General features: G+C 46.6%; 1 protein-coding gene across 1 annotated transcript in view; it reads left to right on the top strand.

The window, feature by feature from the left end:
* The window catches only part of IRS1 (insulin receptor substrate 1), a 49,736-nt gene extending 33,024 nt beyond the window's left edge, over positions 1–16,712 (top strand). Inside the window, exon 2 of the mRNA XM_081141906.1 lies at positions 15,483–16,712. The gene's annotated coding sequence lies outside the window, so the exon portion shown is untranslated. The remainder of the gene's footprint in view (positions 1–15,482) is intronic.
* The last annotated feature ends 781 nt before the right edge of the window (positions 16,713–17,493 follow it).

The following is a 17,493-nucleotide window of genomic DNA, read 5'->3' on the forward strand; positions in this document are numbered from 1 at the left end:
AGCCTTTCTCCATCCTCAGTTACTGGATAAAATAATGTGTAATGTGCACTGAGTGTTTTTGCTAAAGGGATTTGCAAAATTGTCTTCAAAAACAATCCCTGGGCCTAGCGCGTGTGGCTTAGTTGGTACATCAAAAGGTCATGGGTTCGATTCCCAGTCAAGGCACATAGCCAGCCAGGTTGCAGGTTCAATCCCCAGCCGGGCACATATCTAGGTTGTGGGCCGATTCCCAGTTGGCGCACATATAGGAGGCAACTGACTGATGTTTCTCTCTCACGTCAGTGTGGTGTTTCCCTCTCTCCCCCTCTCCCTTCCTCACTCTCTAAAATCAATAAAAAATAAAAAGTCCCTGTATCTATCTGCAGAGCCTCAAAAAGTCTACTTCCTTGGATATTATAGGAATATTAGATTGGATTGTGTTCTCTGGCTAATTGTGAAGTTGTTACCATTTGCATGTGATAATTTAACTTCATCCCTTCCCTGATTTTTTTTTTTTTTTGCACCCTGTAAAGATGATGCTCTATGTCTCACTCTGTATTTCTGGCAGTGTGTGATTTATACACATAAAGCTATCTTAGGGAATATTGTATATCTGACTTGCTTTTGGAAACCAAGAAAGGAATCAAAGCAATAGTCTGATTGGTTGTAGTTTTTTCTATGGTACATCAGAGTTTAACCACATTATGATGTTGGGAGGGGGAGATCCATGCTCTTAAGGTCAGTTTTTTGTTGGATTAGTGTTTTAATGCTTGAAGGCAACAATAGAAATAAATGGTTGTTGAATTGGGCCACCCGGTTTTCTAAGCCTGGGTATCAGCAGTGATGCTGACGAGCATTTATGGGTGGAACTAATTGATAGAGAGAAGGTATTCAGAGAAAGAAAAAAAAGGTTGGACAGTCTGAGATGAAGGGGCAGGCGCCCCACACCCAGGAGTTGCATCCAGTGTCATCCAGGCCTGGACCCACCGAAGTTCACCTTGAAAAAGCTTTTTGGATTATATTGATCTGTTAAACCAGTTGTATCCTGTATCTTACAATAGGGAACATACCTCAAACTGGAAACCAAGTTGCAGGTTGGGTATATGTTTTAGAGTTTTCTGCAGACTGTGAGAGGAACAAAATTAGAGCTCAGTTGAGCCGTTCAGATCAGTCTCCAGCCCACGAGACCCGTGCACATAACTCAGCTCTGTTTATATGTAAACTGTGTAATATCTTAACGCTAACGTCATTGTTTTCCCTCCGCACAGTACAGCCGGTTTTGATCTACAGAGGGAATATTTTTAAAAAGTGGATGTCTAAGAATGTAAACAGTCGGGAAGGGAGAAGCAGCCGCGTAGATTGGCCTGTAGTCTTCTCTTCTCTCCCGGCCCCTGACGGCCAAGGACTTCTCTCCCCCTATCACATACAGTGTGTGGCTCAGGACCCTGTGAGTGGACTTCTTCTAGGCTTTCTGAATAAAGGATGGAAGCAAAAGTTGCCGGATAAAAATATCCCCGAGCGTACCAGGTCTTGCCCTGGTCCTGGAGGGAAAGGGTTTCTATTTTATGGGGCCAATAAATGTCAGGCCTCCTGCTTTACCTGTTAGCCGTGTGTGTGTGTGTGTGTGTGTGTGTGTGTGTGTGTGTGTGTGTGTGTGTGTGTGTCAGAATCTATTAGTCACACCCAGTTGCCTGCGTCTACTACTGTCCAGGCTCTTCAAGATATGAGCGATCTCATGTTTAGTGTTTTTCCAGGAGGGCACATGATAAGAGATAAAGCAGGGCTTTTATGATGACAATCTCTCTCACAGACTCTTTTCCAGAAGGGAAGGTATTTTTCTGATACCCAGGTGCCGGTTATGGGAAGTGTTGTTTCCGCTGAGTTTGTGCCGATTTATCAGAATGGCATTTCACTATGTAATTTCTCATTACCCTTTGTAAACACGAAGCTGACCCCCCGTTTCCTTTTATAAAAAGAACTTCGTGTGTGCCAGGGGCCTCCATTTAGATGAGAGTTTGACAACGCTCCCACCCCCGCTTTTTATAGCATTGCCTGTACATTTGTGGTCAGGAGTGTGGGTTTTGAATCCCAGTTGCCGTGTTTATTAGCTTTGAGATCACGAGGAATTTACTCATGTTTTCTGAACCTTGGTGTCCTCGTCTTTAAAACAGAATACTAACAAAATCCCAGGATGGTCGTGAGGATTAAATGAAATAACGGACATTCAGCCCCTAGGTAGGGCCTGACATGTAACAAATATTGGCTTTGTTGTGGATGGAGTGAGTGTGTGTGCGTGCGTGTGCGTGTGATGTGTTTACCCCAGGAGTGGAGGGCACAAGTATAATTTGAAAACAACTCTAATCAATATTAAAAGGACTTTATTTTATAAGTCATGTTATTTAATTTGTAGCATTAAAAATTAGGTTGAGTTTTTTTATACTTATCGAAAGGAGGAGACAACACTTTTAAAAGGTTAGCAAACACCCCCTACTTCACTCACTGCCCAGTGTGAGGGAAGCTTCACAAAAACTTAACAGCCCATTTTCTCTTTGGCTGAAATCACCCTTCATCGAGTCATATGGACCTTAGAATACGTGTGTGAATACGTATGATGTTCATATATAGATACTCTTTGAGACAGTTTTTTATTGAGTGTCAATTATGTCTAAAACACTTTGATAAATCGAGTAGAAAGTTAGAGATAAGAAACCTCGAGAACAATTTGGTAAGGGCTGTTCATCAAATGAAAATTTATTCATGGGCTCAGAAAATTAAACGTCATGGCATATTTAGAGTGTGGTATGATTTTATCGTGCCTAGGTATAATTACACCTTTCAGCTAATGAAGTTTAAAAATTCAGATGACAGAAGTTTAGGGTGCTTTATAATAGCTAAGGATAATCCATTTTAAACAATGGATCAGCTATTAAAATGATAAGTTCAGAGCAAAGTAGGAAGCACATCATACCCAGTGGTAAAATAGTTGTGACTCGGACAGAATTCCGCGCGATGAGTGTTAATCGTTGGAGTTTGAATAGACACCGTTTTTGAGGTGCTGCTTTCTGCAAACATGTCAGTGGTATTGGAAAGAGCAGAGAGCGTCAATGTCAAGCACCTTCCTTCCCCTTTCAGTTCCTCTTTCTGCCTGTCCCCTCCCATTGTGGCTTCTGGTGGCTTCTTGCTACCAGATATAGTGAATTAATTTCTATAATTGCTTAATTGCACAAGCCTGCGCCTTGAGTTTTACCGTCACCATCTCATTTAATCCTCATGACAACCCAATGAGTTGGGCACTTTTACCACGAAACTGTACCTCTGTGACAGTGAGTGGGGCTGGGGAAGCTAGGGTCTCACCACGGTCTGTCTGGTGGCCGTAGGGGTCCCCCAGTTGGTGTGTGGCAGGTGATTTCCATTCCTGTTGTATCCCGCAGTGAAATGTGTCCTCACTCTGTCCCAACTGGTTAGGAAATCAGCTCGTGTGAATTGCACCGGTCCAGCGGTGGTCTGGGAATTAGAGGTTGGGGAGCATCTCTGGCGACATCATCATTTTCCTGCCCTTTCCTAGAGCCGCTAGCAACGGAGGCTTGCCTTGCCCGCCTTTTCTTCCACACCAGGAATGCTGCAGCTCCTGGTCAGAGGGACAGGGTCAGGCCCGGTGAATGAATCGGCCGTCGAATGGTGAAGGCCTGGGCGCTGCTGTAAAACCTCATTTACGGGGAAAACAGAGTCTTGTAAACTGACTTCCTAATAAATCGAACTGAAGGGCGTGCTCTTGACTCGGGCTCTTTGCCTTCCTGTAGAAACGGGGACCAGTTTGCTACTGTCTGTTGACCTGAATGGGAGTTATTGGCACACTTATAGCGTCTTTCTGTGCTTAGGCTGTAGTCTTTTCCAAATTTTGATACCTTTGAATGGTTATGGCTTTGCTGCTTCTGGGTCTTCCTCTGCACAAAACTGTGGTTCTGGGGATGAGATGCCTGCACGTGGACTCAGCCTTGTTCTTAAGAAAGATTATAAAGGATGAATCAATACTCAGCGGGAAGATGGGAGCGTATTTTCGATAGAGCCCTTTGGTATTTCAAAGTCAAAGGTGTTGTGGATTATTATAAACATTTAATCATGTTGATTCCACTCGTTCACTTGAGATGAGATACGAGTTGGCAGTTTGGTGGCTTTTACTGCATACTGGTCCCCTCCAAGAATAAAGACGTGGAGTTGGGAATTAACCTGTGATTTGTACCTTGCGGTTTATTTGGTAAAAGTTGGCTGGAGGGCAGGCTGCCTGCAGTCCACTGAGTTGTGGGGATGCCAGTGTGTCTTGGTTCTGTCATCCCTGAGCTTCACACACACGGCCTTACTTGGTTCCTCTCGACCAAGACCACCAGACATCAAAGTAATCTGCCTTTATTTTTTTTAAAGATAGAAATGTATTGGGTCACATTTTCCATCCCCCCCCCCCTTTTCCCAGTCCAGTAGTCAAAGTCCTCTGTTTGAAAGTCCCTGGGAAGGCCTCTGTTTCTTTCTACTGGAAGTTCTCCAGGGAGGATCCAAGAAGAAACGAGGTGTGACAACTCAGTGGCTGTGTTTATGGGCCTTGCTGGGTACTGCGGATGGCTTGGGATTGGGGCGAGCTCAGGGTGGGGGACAGGAAGACAAAGGAGCATCTCAGAAGAACTAAGGCTTGACAGGGACATTTTCGTAGTCACGCTCTTCCTTGTGATGTTCTGTCAGGAAAGAGTGGAGAAAGCAAATGAACAGGTAGGCAAGCCATTGCCCATTTGTGACATGGTTTTATGGGAAACGTTTGGGGCAATTTTTTAGCATAATTAAACAAAGTTCATCATAGGGCTGTTGATTAAGTGTTAATTATAGCCTGTCGCTGTTTGATAGTAATGGCGAAATTGTGTGGTTGGGTTTTATTTTGAAGGCGTTTTGTCAGCATCTCAGGCTATGGTGTAGAATGAATAGAAGCTGTTGTTTCCTTTATGTCGTTTTGGGCTACAACAGCCTCTGTGGCTACATTAGAAGAGAATCTGTTCTTACAGCCGTTACCTTACGGTTCGGGATGAAAAACTTTGTATTTAACCACCTGGAAATCAACTTGGTTTTCTGTTCATTGTCTGCTTTTTTGAATTTAGAACCCTGAGTACTCTCATTGATGATGGTGTAAGTGCCCTTCCCCCAACCCTGCTCTTTTTCTTTAAGTTTAAATTTAGGGAGAACAGACCTGAAAGTGTCTCCCTGGGAAGATGTCTTATACTTAGAAACAGCAACTGGAATTTCTGTCTCAGTCTTTGACTATTTTTTTTTGGTAATAAATTATCTTCCAAGGTGCATACTTATTTCATAAAGTAAAAACAAACAAACAAAACCACCTCTAGGAAACAGTATTCTGCCTTAGGAGTAACCTCTTAAAGAACAAAGTTAGTGGATTAAGTTGTTAAAATTTGTCTAATCCTGGAACAGAGGGGACCTGACCTGCTCCTTGATTTTTTTTTTTTTACTCCCAGATATTTGAGGGCAGTGAACATGACTAATAGTCACTAGTGACTTAAGTAAAGTGTGTCTTGTTCATAATGTCCTCTTGTTATTTCACTGAGTTTAGCAAAGGATCTTGAAGACTAGATATTTTCTCCATTTTATTAAATTGTGGAGGCAAGCAAGGTCAAATGACTTGTCCAAGACAATACAGAAACTGGTTCAGGACTGTTTCATCATGTTAACTAGCGTCTTCCAGTAACAGGTTGTGAGGGAAGGGCTGTGAGCTTGGGGAGGCACCCGCTGGGACTCTGAACCCATGGGCGACAGTCAGAAATCCAGGAGGACTTCAGAACAAGGATGCCTCTTCCCTCACACTCCTCCCGGGAACTGGCGTGGACCCCAGAAACAGTGGACAAGCGTGCTTTCTTCTACTTCCTCAGCTGAAGGTAATAGCTCTGGAGTGTGGTTTCCCAACCTCAGCACCACGGACACTTCGGGCCAGATAATTCCTCGCTACAGGCGGCCTTCTGAGCAGGGTAGGATGCAGTGGTACCCTGGTCTCTACCTGCTGGGTACCAGTAAGTAGTATCTCTCCCACCTCACCCCGACCCCAGCTATGACAACCAAAAATGTTCCCGGGCATCGCCTCGAGAGGAGACATCATTGCTACCCATGCAAGGTGAGAACTCCTACTCTAGAGACTGTGAAATGCTTGGAGGCTGGTGAGCTCAGTTCAGCTGAGGTCCCAGTGGCTCCCGCCTGGACCCCTTGGTTAAGAGTTGTCACCACCTCTTGATTAAGAATATGGCACAGCTGTCCTCAGGATGCTCCTCGTGGAGCCAGGCAGCCAGCTCAGCACCCCAACAACACAAGGGGTTTGAATTCAGCATGCTCGATTCAGTTCATTAGGGAACTCTCCAGAAAATGCCACTGTCTCCAAATTTAAAAGAGAAGGGCTGGCACGTCAGATAACGGAGAAAAGAGAGGGGAAGGAGAGCAAAGGGAGAGTGAGGCTGGAGAGATGAAAGCGAAGGCCCAGGAGCTCCGGGGCCAGCGGGCGGGAGGTCAGCCCCCCCGTCAGCGGGAAGGACCTTGACTCCTTCCTTGAGACAGTAGAGGGGCGTTTGCAGTTCCTTGGAAGCCTGCGCCGCTGGCCGCTGGCCGCTGCAGAGACCCGGCCACGCGTGCGGTGTGTGCGTTGTCCATTATTTCGGATCATCGTTGCGATTTCTTCCCCCCCCCGTCACCCAGCTGCCAGCCATTAGACAGGCACATCTGGCAGCAATTTCGGTTTTTCGTCCAGTTGCTCGGGCAGCATTGACGGGCCGTGTCACCCTCCTGTTCGGCTTCTTCAGATGAGAGATTGGGAGAAGAATTCGGAAACAAAGGCCCCCCGGCTCCTCCCCAGCAGTTAGGAACGGGCTTTAGGACCCGGGCCTGGCGCGTCACCTCGTTGGGCATCCGAGGGAGCCCGGTCCTGAGAACTCTCTGGATTCTTTCGTGTAGGCTCTTCAGTCTTTCGTTAGCTACTTAGGAAGGGTTGGGGGGGTTCGGGCATCTGGTTCCCTCCGTAGAAGGCGTGAGCTTCACAGGCGCCCAAAGGTGCGCTCCTGCGCCCTGTCCTCATACCTAGTTCGCGGTGGTCGCTCTGTGGGCAAGTTGGCCTTTTTCTAAAATCGTATCGCGGGGTTGTATTTTCAGCGTCACTACCACTCCTTTTTTTGTTGTTCTGGCATTTTCTCCACGCCTGCCTTCTCTCTGAAATAACTTTGTCTTCCCAAGCCACACTCTCATCTTGGCTTCGGCTTCGGCCCTTCGCTGCCATCTGGTCTGCGGCTTCGTTGTTGCTCGCGTGTCCCACCAGGGCCTTTTCGCCTGGCATGGAGTCGGGTATCCAGAGAAGATGCGAGATCTTGGGGTTTCTCCTTCTTGATGAGAGTAGTTACAGTAAGAGCCAGCGTCGGAGGGCTTTTTATTCGTCAAGCGCAGTGGTGAGAACTGTTCGTGCGTTATCTCATTCAGCTTCACTGATGACCCTGGGAGATGGGCACTTTCCCCCGTGTTACAGATGAGGCATTGAGATTTAGGAGGGTTAGTCACTTGCCCAAAATCACCGAGAAAAGAACAGTGAGACGAGAGATCATCTAAGATATCTCCGTCTCCTTTTAAAGTTTCACTTGCAAATAAGTTTTGAGTCACAATTGATCAGTCTGTAAGAAGCGTGACAGCCAGGTAATAGCTCCATCTTCATTCTCAAAATAACCTGTGTTGGGTTGTTTTCTAAATCGCATTAGAATTCAGAATCGCATGCCGGTGACTCACGTATCACTCGGGTCGTGGAAACTCGAGGGAAGCACTCGTTTATTGCATTACTTTCTTGCCAGCAACGTTGTAGCTTGTCTTTAATGGAACCCAGTGAAGTAGAGGTCCCCCTGTATTCTAGGGTGGATGGTACACTTTTCCCTCCTTCTTAACATTGACTTTAAAGAATTGCTCTCATAGCCCAGAAATCTTTACGACTTGCGTTTCTTGAACAAGAATCCTTAAGGTAAAATCGAACGGGGATTGTGGGCCGAATACGTTTGAAATATGCCGCTCTGTACGTATATGGTTATGAGCAGTTGGTTTCAGAGAGTCTTCTTTTATTATTTAGACCACTTAAAAAATAAATAAAAGAAAGAACAGCTCCCTTTAACTTCAAAGAATCCTGGATTAAATTCTTCCCCACATTTGCCTCTCGAAACCCTCAAAGCAGGAAGGCAGACACGGGCTAACTCCTTTTTGTTTGGGATTTATGATACCGTAATGGTTTCCGGGAGAAGTTCGTTAGGTGTGTGGAGTAGGGGGAGCCGTCTGCTGGGCCTGGACTTCCTGGGAACAGTCGGGAATGGTCCTGTCCTCTGTTAGGCCAGTTTAATACCCGAAAAACCTACAGCAGGGCGAGCAGGGCCACACAGCTGAGGTGCCTCGCGGTGCCTTGTAAAGATGCTTGTTCAGTTCAGTACATTTTTCTTGCATTACCAAGTTCTTCCATAAAGTCAACCACAGCCCATATTATCGGGGACTCCAGCTAAAACTTGTGGTGAGTAGGAAATAGATTAAACATAGGTTTTCCCTTTTCTCCAGCTGCCAAAAGTGATGTCAGTGGTGTTAATGATCCTTACCTCAGCCGGCCGCAGACCCAGGGCCTCTGCGCGAAGCCGTTCTCTCCCCCGGTTCCCGTGCTGTCGCCGAAAAGTTGCTGACGGCTGATAAGAAACAATCGGGCAGCGAGGCCGTTACTCACATGTCAAGTCGGGCACTTGCCTTCTTGAAGCAACCTGCGCTGCGACTCCAGGGAGCGCGCAAGGAATGCAGAACCTGCTGAGTGTTTAACGGAAACGGCGAGGGCGGTGGGCCCAGGCCCGCGGGCTCCCCTGGCCGGATCCCGGAACCCGGTTGCAAACACCCGTCACCATCCCGACGGCCCGCTGTAGACCGAGTTGCCATCTGAATTTCGGCCTGCTGGTTTGCATCCAAGTCAGACCGATAAAACCTATATCCTGTATTTCTGAACATTACAAAAAAAACCCACTGATGTGAAATTACAATATAAACCTTCAGGAATGGAGTGCGATTCCTCCGAGGGAGCGTCCTGCAGAAGTAGGACCCGTGGAGGCAGATGAGAGGCTGACTTTTAGGACTGACTGACTCGGGGAAGGCCCTCTCCTGTTACCTTAGTGTCTCGGAGTAACAGGTTTATTTGGGTTGCGCTTTGTGAAAATTAAAGCTCCCTGTGAAAATTAAAACTGACTTTCCCAGTTCCTCTCCCCTGACTGTTGCACACAGTGGGACATACTATCGTCTTGGTAGAAGAGAGATTAGAGCCATTTCCATTTACCTCTGGGGGCTGTGATGGGGTTGTCCCCCCATTTACTTTATCTTTTAATGATCTTTTGCTTGATCAGAATGCTCCCTGTTAAGAAGAAGAATGGAAAACAACTGAAGTGAGTATTTGTTGGCTTAAAAGACCCCTGGATGTTTGCTCAGATCTCCTTAATCTGTCGCTGACAGAATACATTCAGTTGTTGAGAACCATACACTGCTGTTGCTGTTGTAATCTGCCTTCTCCATACGTCCCGACCCCTCTTGACAAGTGTCCAGGCCCTGCCCCCGGCTCGGCTGCTGGGCACCGAGAAACGCACATGCTGACAGGGCTCGCCCAGCGGACCCCCGCGGGAGCCCGCGGGCTTGGTGTTGATGGCCTCTCCTCCGTCACTCCCTCTCCTTTTTCCCTTTCACGATACGTGTGCCTTTCTTCCTTGGTGGTCTCCTGGAGTCACCAGCCCTGCCAGAAGGTCTTTCACTGGGACAAAGGGGGAACTGGAGCGAGATGGCCTCTTGCACGTTGGCAGCTCTGTGTTTTCTGCCTTGGCAACCCTGCGCGCTGGAGGGGCCAGCCAGCAACCTTGTTATTTCCACCGTCCCTCTCCCATGTGACTCGCACCAGGCAAAAGTGCTATTTAAGCAGCTCTGCTGGCTTTGGCTGATCTGTTACCCTTTGCCATTTACGACCATGAAACCAAGTCTTTCCAGCTCAGTTCTGGCCTGTTTTTAAAAAATGTTGGTTTCCTTTCTTTAGCTAAAATGGCTTTCTCCTGTCAACGTAGAGAAGCAAACATGTTGGTCTTACCTCTAACTTTAGTTCTTTGATCAATCCTAACTTGAGATTTCATATATGTGTGTGTGTGTGTGTGTGTGTGTGTGTGTAAAAATTTATATATGTATAAATTTTTAGTGGTTATGGCCTTAAGGCTTTAAATCAGAATGTTTTAAAAAATACTAAAGAAATAAAACAGATGCTTTTCCAGCGCTTAGGCCGGTCCTCCCGAAAGCCTCAGCTTGCCCAGGCTTCCCCGCTGTGCCTTGTGAAAGGCAGAGAGAGTCTCCCCGTGTCCCAAACTTGAAGCTCCGTGGATTTAGCTCTCCTTTCCTTTTGCCTTGGTTGATTTCCGCAGCTAGCAGAGCTGGGCTAAGAATGCTGTTTCCTCCCCAGGTGCTACCGTCAAATCCACAGGATCCCAAACTCGAGGCCAGGCAATTCCTTTCATAAGGGGCTTCACAGCCCATCAGGTGGATCAGTGGTCTCGTTTATCCATCTGAGATGGCTTGGTTGTGAATGTTAAAATGAGGGACACCTCTGCACTACCAGAACTATAAATATGTTTGATAGTGATGATTAAAAAAACACACAAAACCCTACCGGGCCCATTGGCCAGATTTCAGGTATGCTTAAAAACAGTACTTTTGCAGTGTTTAATAAGGTGTTTTATTACTAGCTAAGCATCCCAGAAGACTTAATCAGCTCTGAATGAGTGGTACCGTGAGTGAACTGCATTAGCATCAGTGAGGGAGGGAGCTGAAGAAATGAACCGTGGTCGTGGCAGTAGTTTGCAGTTGAATATAATTGTGTGAAATAAGAAATAAGCAGGCCTGAGAAAATAAGCTATAGAGAGAGGCCCCGGGTGCCATGCCCAGGATCCTGCAAAGGACACAGGGACCCGACGACGTCTGCTGTCATGCCTTTCCACTTTTCCTCCCCTCCTGGTTCTTGTAAATACTTGGCCTGTGCCATTCCCTTAAGGACTTGGGTTCTTGGAAACTAAAGCCAGGAAGCCAGAGGCTTTTTCTACTCTCAGCCCCCCACACTTCTGCGCCTACACAGTGAACTGGGAGGATGGGAAACCTAGAAGGCCTGAACACTTGGTTAGCATTTCATAGATTTTCTCATCACAGATTTTTTTTTTTTTTTTTAAGAGCAGGAAAGATCTAAACATGATCAAAATATTATTTTCCTCTCCTATTTAAACATTTATTATGATACTATAATTTATACTCAGGAATTTTTCTGTCTTATACTCAAGAATGTTTTTAAGTCACAGCTGTTTATATTAGAGAAAGAAATACGCTGTTTTGACACATTTCTTTAAGTGGAGGAATTTATTTATACGAATTTTTCTAGTTGAATCAACAATATAAGGTTTCAAACAGTGATCTCCTTTGAAGAAAAGTCATCACTGTAGTCCTCTTTTTTTTCAAGCATAGCTGGGTGAAGAAGAGTTACTTTCTGGCTATGTTTTAGTATATGACAGTAGCCAAGCAACTTACAGTATTTTACTCCTATTTTTTTAGTAAAAGTAGAAACTGCTAGTACACTCTAACCAGGTATTCATAACTATGTTGCGCTTGATTCAACAAATTAGCAGGGAGTTTCAAAGCATTTAACTGTAAGATAAAAACTCTTAACCAGTGGCTTTGGCTAAAAAGGCATTGCTGGAAGGGTGCAGATCGCTCCATGGTACTTAGAGCATAACCTTGGGCGGTTTTCAGCTGCTTGCAGGGGAAGACTCACGGGGAGGCTGACAGTGGAAAGGGCAGCTGAAGCTTTATTTGTTTTTCAGCTCTAGGGGGCTTGGTTGAAGTGGGTCGAGTCCAGAAGGTGTCAGTTCCTACCGGACGCAGTAATGCAGTCAGCCGTAGGCCTCAGGTAGCAGTGCCCCAGTGTTGACTGACCTGATCGTGCTTCAGAAAGTACATTTTTCATTACTGGCAACAGGGTCGGGTGGGTTTATCTTACAAGAAGGCACACAGAAGGGTACGGTCCATGCTGGCGTGGTGATGAAATTTTGTCAGAATGTAATTTCCTGCCACTAAGTCTCGTGACAGGTGCTTCGGATTTCTGGGCCCCCGAGTTATTCCCAAATGACGTAACTAGAGAGCATGAATCAGGGGAGCATCGCCATTTGGTATTTGCACAGCTCTTCTCCAAGGAAATGTTTTGCTTTTCTGTGTCCAGTTTATAAAGTGTTACAAATGAGTTTTTGGATTTGTATTCACCTTATATGGATGGTGTCGGTCCGTTGGGGTTGTATATATTAAGTGCATCAAACATACGTATACCCAGGCCTTCCTTTTTACTGCATATTATAGTCTTCATTGCATTTTTATTTGTCATCCAACAGATGTTTGTTGAATTACATGACTGCCAGAGCCTAGTATGGGTATTACTTTTTTTAAAAAAACAAATTCCTGAGGTACAAAAATGTGTGATCCTCATGTTCGCCTCTGTTCAAGTGAGTGCCTTTATCCAAGCCCAGCCCTTCTTGATTACACGCGTGTAGAGGCAAGGATACCGACGGCTGGATTTAAGTCCGTGAAGCACACGCTAAGGTCTGCCTGTAATGTTATGAGAGTTCCTTTCCAACAAAACTCTTCAGGGCGGCTGTGAACAGCTCTGTTTGGGGAACTCTGGCTTTGGAGTCCTCTGGCTTTAGATAATACCTCTCTGGGAACCACTGCCCAGCTTAATCGGCCCCTTTATCCACCATATTTGGCTCTCAAAGCTTTCTGGCTGTCTCCAAAGATCAAATAGGCCTTTCAAGGGCCAAGACTGGCTGCTATAGAGACCATTCAAAAGAATATACCCGAGGCTGAGAAGGCAGTCGCAGAAAAAGAGATGGGAACTTGAGAAGGCATTCCAAAAATGCCCCAAACAATGGCTGCATGATTGGAATAAGTATTACCCCACGGTGGCCACAGCGAAAGACAGTCCTCACTGAGGGATGTCTGTTAAAAACCCATGTCATTGCTCTGTAGCTACACTTACTGTATATTTACACACACACACACACACACACACACCCTTATATGAAGATAAACAGATGTGAACCCCAGACGTTCCCTGGAAATGTTTCCTGACTTCTATTGCCCGTTTACATCCCTCCTTTCCCATCACCTGCCAGGTGCTTTCACTTTGGCATCGACTCCTGAGTTGATGGCACCAGTAGGTACCATTAGTGGCTAAGACGTGTGTTGATCAGGATTCATGATAAAGGGCTTTGAAAAGCGGGATGCTAAGACTTGAGGGAAGGTAGACGGTGGAACTGATAGGTCCTTTTGTGTCCTGCTCTTTGAACGTTCATGCTGGTGGGAAATTAGGGGGATGGGCTCAGGGTGCCCCAAAGCAGCAGATTCCCGCTGCTGGCGATGCTGTAGATTCCCCCTTCCCCGCGGGCTCCCAGTCTCCTCCTGCATCCGTGCAGGTCGGCCCATGGGATGACGAGACTGGATGCACTTTTTCCCTGTGCAAAGCTGTTCGGCCAGATAGAAGAGCAACACGTGACCTTCACTTGTCCTTCATGTCACACCCGGCGGTGCGCTGGCCTCAGCCCTTCAGTAAAGTGCGGCCTTCCTACCTGATTTCGGCCCAGCGCTGTGAAACTGTCAGTTAAGCTGTACCTAGACTGGTAGGAACATTCTGGTGGATCGGGTTTGAGTTCAGGAGAAGCTTGACACTCAGAGATCTGTAGACCATTCGGGGGGGGGGGGGGGTGAGAGGATGGGTTCGCCTTTCACTTGTAGGAGCCCCGCAGAGTCAGTCCCTTCTCTCCTGCAATTAAGGGATACACCGGGGGCGCTTCTGTGTTTTATGTGTTGTCTGCATGTCAAGTCTTTATAATGGGCTGCTTACCTGTTGTTTAGGGGCAGAGTTAATATTTTAAAATATTAACGGTTCCGTTGCTCAACGTTTTCATCGTGTGCGTTTTAGAGTCCACCCCTGTCCTTGCGGCTGGCGTGGACTGTCAACCCTGCACGTCCCCGAGCACGTCCTCGCCGTCCCTATCCTAGGTGGAGGCGTCTTCACCTGACACTCCGGCTCTTCACCATCTCCCCAGCCTGCATTTGCAGACGTGACTCCTTCTCCCCTTTTCAGATGCCTCGCGCTCCGACGAAGCCGCGCAGTCGGCCGGCCTGTGGGTGGCTAAGCTCCTGTCGCCCTGGGCCTGGCTCCGTCACCTGCTTTTAGTGGCCGAGCTTCATCCCGCCACTCATTCCGCTCCGTTAGTGAGCCCCGTGCTGAGCTCCGGAGATGCGGCCGGAGGCATCCCAGGCCCAGTGCGTTTCCACGTCCCCAGAGCGTCCGCTTCTTCCAAACCGAACCAGTGTGCCAGCGGGGCCCCTCCCTTCTGTCCCCAGCCGGTGCCCTTCCCTCCGCCGTGCTGAGAGCTAGCTTCCCGCGCCTTCCCCATCGAGTCCCCCCTTTCTGCTCCGCAGTCCCTGTGTAAGCGGAGCCTTCCCCCCTTTCTGGAATCTGCGACAGGCCCCAGCAGAATTCCGCTCTGTATTCTCCACAGTATTTAATGCCACCATTTTACTAATTCAACAAGTGTGTATTGATTAACTGTTCTACTCAGGACGTTCTATAAATACTGATATTTATAGAGGACTTCAGGATGCGTGAAAAACGCGCACCTCAGAAGGGCTCTCTCATGTGATACTTGAGAGCTGAAGAGGCTTTGATGCGGGTGGAAAGGTGGGTCCCCTCGTTGGAGGGGAGAGGGATAGCACCCCTCGAGGTCTGCCTTCTTGAACTGCATGCACTTCTGCCAGAATAATTTACTCTTATTTGCTCTAAATCAAAATCTTTTTTTTTAATTTAATGATTAACTTGGTCTGTTTTGCTTGGGTTTCCTTTTGTATCTAAAATGTTCACGTCAAAGGCAAGTTAAAACCCGATTTCAGGTTTTGTGACGTTAAGCCTTGCGACTGCGAATTCTAAAATTTGCAGATGACTTTTAACCATAGGAAGACTCCCCGTGGCCTGGCTGTACCCTGCTTGCCCTGTTTTCTCGTAATTTTACACAACAGCTGTAATGCACATTTTTGTTTTGATCCTAAGGACATCAAAGCGCTTGTGTATCTTTGTGTTGCTAAGCCTCTGAAACCTCCACATCGCATTGATTTGTTTGCTGACTTAATATTGACTGTTTTGAGTTTGTGATTGCTTTGGACTCTTGCATTTTGAGAGAGAGAGAAAAAAAGAAGTTAAATACAGTTTGTTGACTTTATTTAAGCACACAGTACTGTGTGTGCCTGTGACTCCAGTTTATCTGATAGGAACCCCCCCCCCCCTTTTTAAAGCCAAACCCCTAGCAAAGTATATTGAGGTGCCCGGGTGATGAATTCTCTCCTTTCCTTTGCAGAATGAAGACCTAAACGACCTCAGCAAATAATCCTCTAACTCATGGGTACCCAGACTCGAACTATTTCATGATCCACAACCAGGACCTCACATCTTCCTCCTCCGTAGATGGTACGAAGCATCCATTTCAGTTTGTTTACTTTACAAATCCTCAGGAGTCTGTTGACTGAACTGCACGTTCTGTATTGTGCCAAGCAAAAAAATAAATAAATAAAAATAAAAAAAAAAAGCACTGTGACACCGGGACAGTGAGTCTGCATAAACTTCATCTTCAACCTTAAGGACTGATCTGGCCACACGAGCTGCTGTGCCCACCGCCACTCCGCGGGGGAGGCCTGTCCTCCCAGCGCGTCCACAACGTCCATTTCACCTGCTGCTGAAACTGTGCGCGACGGAGCATCGTTGTAAATTATTTCACACGAAACGGTTCGCGTTGGGTGGAGAGAGTGTCAAATATTTAACATAGGTTTTGATTTATATGTGTAATTTTTTTTTTCTCTTTTTAATTAAAATGTACCTTTTCTTACAGCGCACTTTTTGTTTGGATGTGGAACTGAGGTATACGATGTTCTGTTGTAAAGAGTGGAGCGAAACGCTTAAAACAAGACTAACAGGAGTAGACTAGGGTGCGGCCCTTGTTTTAAGATTGTAACTCAGAAGAAGAATAATATAAGAATCATAGTGCCATAGGCGGTCCTCCGTTGTATAGTTACATTTGCTGATGCTGTTCTCTTGTAATATAGCCCTGGTGTTGAGCTGAGATCCTTACGAGAATTGATCTGAATTTTGTATTTTTCCTGTAAGGCAATAGGCCGTGTTCAGTCAACTGAAGAAGGGCGGAGCCTCCTGGGTATTTTCAAGTGTCAGCCTTACACTGGCAAGTGAGTGGAAGCAGGATGGTAAGAGAAGGAAATCCAAGTCTTCCGTTGGACATACTGTACGCAGAAGGAGACACGGGGGAAGCCCTGCAAAGCAGAAGCTCTCTTTGGACTGAACAGTGTGGGTGTTTGTAAATTCTGGAAATTGCTGTCCATTCGTCATAAGCTAGAGACTGTTGATCTTTCCCCCTGCCCCCCCCCACGCCTGTCAGCTGCCTGCCCCATTGGCACCGTTTTCTTCTGCACACACATGAGGGTATTTCATTCCCCGCACTGCTTCGAGAAGGGTGGTAAGACAAGCGAGTGCTTGTCTTTCATTTCTAACCAGAAATAAAAGTGTGTTTTTTTTCTTTTTTCTTTCTTTTTTCTTTCTTTTTTAAAAATCATGGCCAGGGCTACATGTCATTCTCCGTAAGAGCTTATCTCATGCTTCCTGAGAACTCCCAGTGTCCCATGATTTGATTGAATGTAATTTGGCCCAGTTGCCCTGGTGGGCCCTAGCCTATTAGTGGTTAGTTAATAAAACCCAGTGTGCAGAGAGCCCGTCCGGCTATTGCACTGTGTAGCCAGCGGTGAAAATGTTAATCTTTTTCTTCTTTGGAAAGCACTCGCATCTCGGAATTTTTCCTTTGGAAAAGAGAATGGCAGTGAACATACTTAAAGATGTTGCCTACAGAGTTTTTAACCTTTTTACCAGGAAACTTTCTATAAATGAAGTGAGTTAATGTCTGTGTAAACTCTATCAGAAATGCCCGGCCCTCCTGTTGAAGGAGCAACATTTTATTTCTCTGAAGGGTTGTGCTCCCTGGGCAGGGGTGGGGCTAAAGGAAGGGGCCAGGGTTTGGAGGTGCATGGCAGTGGCTGCTGTCCCCCCATCGCCAGGCGGGGGACCCCTGCTCTACGCAGAGGGAGCAGAGATCAATGGCAGCCTTCACACTGCTGAGGCCTGTGTTCCTGTTAATTCAGCCGGATGGCCTGTACCTCCCAGACTGTTGTACAGTGTTCGTGGCTGCAGATGCTAATCATCTGCACACTCATCAGTTTCTAAGATAAATAGGTCTGTGGTCATAAGAACCCATTGTTGTCAAGGAACTAGCTGAATTACATCATTTCCTATTAGGAGAGAACACTGCC

This window comes from Miniopterus schreibersii, assembly GCF_964146895.1.
Source record: "Miniopterus schreibersii genome assembly, chromosome: 7".
In the NCBI taxonomy this organism is placed as follows: Eukaryota; Metazoa; Chordata; class Mammalia; order Chiroptera; family Miniopteridae; genus Miniopterus; species Miniopterus schreibersii.